This window comes from Sabethes cyaneus, chromosome 2 (assembly GCF_943734655.1).
Source record: "Sabethes cyaneus chromosome 2, idSabCyanKW18_F2, whole genome shotgun sequence".
NCBI lineage: Eukaryota > Metazoa > Arthropoda > Insecta > Diptera > Culicidae > Sabethes > Sabethes cyaneus.
Window position 1 is genome coordinate 88,742,435 of NC_071354.1, and position 6,071 is coordinate 88,748,505.

The window sequence follows — 6,071 nt, forward strand, 5'->3', positions numbered from 1 at the left end:
ACGTTCACAAAGGAAGACAGCATTTTCCATTTTATTAACGTTTTTATTTCGTACGTTTCGTTTCATTATCAAAATATTCATTTAGCTAAACTTCTGGCTTCTATCGCTAATTTCACTGACTCAATACCATCATTGATCATTGCTCACAGCAGACGCTACTCTCGCCTCTATATGGTAGTAGATCCGTTCAATATGCTTTGGTTTACATTTTGTGCTTAGGCTAGATTTGCATATACAACTCTCTTACTTGAATAATTCCGCTAACTTTTATTGCTTATTTTGGTTGTATCATTCCGAGATGCGTTTTTATCTTCACAATTCTACCTTGCTTTCATCAAACATTAAGCTGGTTCAAGATGTGTTTATCTACTTTTTGTTTTCCTTATCCGGTTAGCATAAATAATCTCACTTATTTTGTAATTTACATTATAATCTAGCTTTTAAGTATTGTATTATGCAAGTCGCGAATATCCTAGATTAGAAGTGTATTTCATTTGTAAAATTACTGTATTTTGATTATTGTTTTCGTGTTTTGCCTTCTTATCCTAGAATTATGTGATTAAATTTAGTAGAAAAAATCTTTCAATGCTACATGACATTTTTGCAGAAATGTGTACAAGTCATTATAGATGTTTGTTCGCTGATGTAAACCAAAGAGTGAAAGAAGTACCTTCCTTATTAAAGCAACACGCTGCCGTTCTACAGTAAAGTATGGAGTCCATTAATTTTAATTACAGTTCATTTCATTACAGCTGCGGTTGGATCTGGTTTATTATCCTGCGTCCATAATGCGGTCGGGTTGGTATAATTTTATTTTTTCCTTCCTGCAGAGAGGATAACGTTTGACGGATCTGGAGCTGGAAGAGTTGCTTTCTTTAAGCACCCAGTTTATTACTTCCTGCGCAAACGGCGGAAGTATTTCGTTTCTGTTAGGATTTTTTTCATAAATTTGTAGAAGGAAATATAATTTGACAGTTATGCTGGTGCATATTATGGAGCAACTGGTTGCTGTTATTAATTTTATTTTGTTCGTACCTAGTCCAAGACCCATGGACTGATATTAAAAATTCATCCGATGCAGCCTAACATTCCAGCGGATATTTGCGCTTTATATTGAGAAGTTTTTCCAAAGCTGGCGTAGCATATAGCACATTATTGTAAGACAAACTTCAGTCCTACGAAAAATAACTAATTTTGAAGTCAATGCTCATAAAGCGTAAACAGAAGCCCACAGGCAAGCTTGGTGAAGAAGAGCTGTCTATTATTTGCCCTGGCGGCTTTTTCCTATGAATATCTTGTCAAAATGTCACGACAAATATAAAGAAAGCGACATCCGCACAGTAGCAGCGGAAATTTGGTGCTGTTTTCCTCTCGACATTCTTAATCTTTGTCCTTACACCTATCCACCCCACGGGGAAAAGTGGAATGTCTGGCGGATATTGCTGGAGTAGCAAAATTGAAATGAAAAAATGCGTATGTAGCACGCTAGTAGAAAATCCTACTAAGAAAAGAAGAAAGAGAGCAAAAAGTTTTGTGCTGAATTGAAATCGGAATGAATGGAAGTTAATCCTCAGCGGTGGATGCCTGCGTGTGTAGTTGTGTGCGTGAGTGGGCGATTGTGGCGCATTTTCTTTTAGGAATTATTTGCAAAACCTAGTACGCGGTGTGACCGGGGTTGGGCATCGGTGGAGTCGCAATTTGAAAGAGGCTGTGTTTTCTTAGTGAAATTTCCTCAGAGAGCACTTTCTGCGTTGAAGCATTTGTATTTTTTCATTTATTACTCCCGCTTTGCGGCAATAGTGGGCTTACGTCGGCTGGACAGGGAATTGACAGTAGTGAAAGAATTTGAGGACACGCGCAACAATGAATGTCAGACATTGAGCATCTGTCCTTTCCACAATCATCATTTGGATTTATGAATAATTGTTATGTAGTTTCAATGGGTGTGAGTTATGATAATAATTTATTCTATAGAAAAGTTACTTATTAATAAGTTGTAAATGAATAGAAACATTTTCGTTGGAGCCAGGAGCATCAACCAGGGAATTAACGTGGACCAGTACGTAGAAAAACGTCTACTACCTTTGCTGAAGTAACACGATTATTTCGTACTCTTGTGGCTGGACTTGGCTTTCTACCATTACGGAACACAAGGACCCTGTCAATACGCAAGAGATTCGCCCAATCGATAAATATTAGGCCATCGACGGACCTGAAAAAATCCCGAAAAACTAACTGTTTGAAGTTAGAACCAGTTCAAGGCAAAATGACAAAACGATTTGGCAGAAAAACTAAAAAGCTTTCCGTATTTAATCTCTTCGTAAAAGTTTTTTGGTTCTTGGACTACTTTTTCATTATACCAAAGTAATTTACATTAACCCTTTATTGGGTAAAATCGTCTGTAGTTGGTCTTTGCTTTTGGAGCTTTAAAGCCACATGCAAAATTAGTTTCAAATTCTCAATATGAAAGATGAGTCCCGCACATATATCTTAACATTTTGATATTTATATTACAATATTCTGACCATCAATGTTGCAAATCGAGCGAGATCGAGAGCGTACGAGAAGCATAACATTCAACGCTTACACCACTCACGCGAGCGTAAGACAAACAGCAGCCGTTGCTGTATGCAGACATTCTGCTACCTACACACTCGCGTATGCACAACCTCGTGTCGTTTTTCTTCATAGCCCACTCGTGAGTCAAATAACTCGTGACCAACCTGCTGCCCGTGAGGGCTTAGAGCGCACTGGGATACAGATTTTACATTATCAATTTACATTATTTTACATCAAATCAGATCACTACAGACAAGGAAACAGTAAAACGATAGTGGCGACAAACGTTCAAGTTTGAATTTAAATTATAAGTTGTTTGTCATAAATGTGAGTGAATATTTATATTTAAAATTTGTAGAAGATTATTTAATGTACTTTCTTGTTTAATATATTAGTTCTGATGATGGCTAAATAAAGTAAGCGGAAACGTAAGAAATACTAAGTTATTTCAATAATTCACCGAAAAGAGTCAATTTAAATCTTGATAAGAAAAAAGAGATTTTATATTAGTTTTGCTTTCTAATTCATCTTCACCCTCGATTCTACTCACGGGCGAGAGCGCGAGCCCTCGACCGTAGCTGTTAGCTAAACATACACTCGCAAAAACTCGTCGCAGTGCATGAATTAATAAGAGCGAGCGAGAATCCGAAAGGGATGCTTATGTCAGCGTGTTCGTTAGAATGAGTTAGCGTGTGTGTGAAAATTAGACTACACAAGTGCGGGGTTCGCAACACTGCTGACAAGGCGTTCGAGAGTTATCATCTTTCAAAAACAAGAATTCAACAAAGTTGAATACTGCCTACTTTACTTTAGATATGAAAGACGAAAAAGGGAAGTTGGATTTTTTCCTGAAGAGCACAACAAATTGCATCACGGAAAAAACGCTGTAGAAAATTACTTAGTTGATAGTTTCTTTTCAAACTTTCAGATAATAAAATATAACTCATTAGTAAGCTTTTGAAATATGTATTTCTTTCAACTTCAATACAATAACCGTACGCTCACACCGGGTGTCCTTAAGCTGCCGCTCTTTCGGACAATTATTTTTGCATGAAAATCAAAACTTGAGCTTTTTCTGGATGTATTATCAGAACAAAACAGTCAGTGCCCTGATTGCATAATTTTTACGTACTTGTTTGTTAAAGAGTTAATGGAGTGGGTCACTAAACAGATAATATAACTTTTTTTTAAAGTCGAAAATAAATAAAAGAAAAGATAATAGTTAAAGAGTTTATGTCGAAAAAGGAATATTGCTATCTCTTAAAGAAAAGCAAGCTATTTTGCTACAAAATAATGTATCCCCTTAATATCAATTTCCCCAACTTTATTTGGTAAATTTCATTGCTACGTAGTTTTGACGTTCCATAAAGTGTAACCTCTTGCGAAAATACACCTTTGTGCTGAAGGAAGTGTTGCTCTAATTTTATGGATTTTAGAGCTATAACAGTTTTTGTTCAAGTTTCAAACATTTATTAAGGGGGTTTATTCTAAAATAGCAGATATGCACAGTCAATTTTGGCAATTTTAAGTACTGCAACGAGCGGGTGATTTTCTGATAAATTCTAATATGGCCGCCCAAGCCAAGATAGCCGCCAATTTTTTTCATTTTATTTGATAACCTTATTCTTGCCCTTGAACCATGTAATAACAAAACCATGCACTTTGTTATTTGTTTCATAGCAAATTTAGGTAATACAAAATTTACCTCAAAATAGCTTTTTTAAAACTGCATGACCCCTTGGCGAACGAGTAGCCCACTGTTTCGTGGAGAGACCTGTTAGAGTCCATAGGACCGTAACAATACCCGAACAATTGTTCTGTACTCTAACAAATGGCACGAACGATATTTGGAAATGCTTATGATCTGCTCGATATGCTACACGCTTAAAAAAAATTACCCACTTTCACAAAAAGTACACCAGCTCAAAACATGCGTATGGGTCATTCCATGCCAAGTGACCGAGAAAAAGTCCAAACGTGTAATCGGCCTTCACGGATTTGAACCAAATTTCGCCAGATTGTTCGTTGGCGGCCAGGAAGTAAAAATCCAAAATTTGGTGCCGATCGGACATTTCCTCGATTAATGGGAGCACTTTCATTTTTAAGGAAAATATTCTTTTTTGTCAAAACCTCTTATTTTCTTTTGCTTATATTTCCGGAAGTATAGGGTCTAGAAAGACACTATTTTCACATTTTCAAAGGAAATCACCCAAGGAACTCGAAAAAGATATTATTTTTGAGCACCAGTGCTGCCAAATATTTTTTAACTCAATTTGAAAATTAAATTTAGATTTTTCTCTCAATGAAGACAATTTTATCTCAAAAATTTCAACTTCATCGTGTTTCCAGATTTTAAGTGATAAGAATCACTCATCGCCCAGAGGTATTCTTTGCCGGTCCCGAGATACAGCAAGCAATTCCGCATTTTTAATGTAAAACTAAGAGCAAAGTAACTTTTTTTTTGAAGCAGTAATTCTCTACGCAATGTAAAAATACTTTAGCATTTTATACAGTACATTAAAGGGATTTTCTTAACAGTGTAGCCAATTTTTCAGTTTCCTGCATGATTAGTTACATAAATTAAGGGTCTCCTAGCAACAATAAACGCAATAAACAAGGAAGGTAAGGGCTCATGTCTATTAGTGTGATGAAAACCAGTTTACAAGGCTATGATCAAACCACTAACGTATATTTTACGCCTTTTTGAAGTAACATTTCTTCATCTAGTACTATAAATCAAACGAAAAACTGGAAAACTGGCAACACTGTTAGGAAAAAGTTTGCTATATACACGTTAAAGCTTTCCCGATATGGCAAAGTAGTTTTACATTGCGAAGAAAATCACTGCTTAAAAAAAGTTATTTTGCTTATAATTTTACATAAAAAATGGAGTATTGCTTGATTTAAAACGCTAGATCTCGGGATCGGCAAAGAATACCTCGGGGCGATGATTGTTTCTTATGTAAAAAAATCTGCGAAACACGATGAAGTTGAAATTCTTGAGTTAAAATTGTCTTCATTGAGAGAAAAATGTATATTTAGTTTTCAAACTGAGTTTAAAAATACTTGGCAGCACTGATGCTCACAAATAATATCTTTTTCGAATTCCTTGGGTGATTTCCTTTGAAAATGTGAAAATAGTGTCTTCCTAAACTTAATATTGTCTGAGATATAAGCAAAAGAAAAATAAATTTACATAAAAATGGGGTATCGCTTGCTTTAAGACGCTGTATCTCGGGATTGGCAAAGAATACCTCGGGGCGATAAGTGATTCTTATGTAAAAAATCTGCAAAATACGATGAAGTTGGAATTTTTGAGATAAAATTGTCTTCATTGAGAGAAAAATAAAAATTTAATTTTAAATTGAGTTTAAAAATATTTGGCAGCAGGTGGTGGTTGTTTCGAATTCCTGTGAAAAGTTTCCGAAAAGTGTGAAAATAGTATCTTTCTAAACCCTATACTTCCGGAGATATAAGCAAAAGAAAATAAGAGGTTTTGACAAAAAAGAATA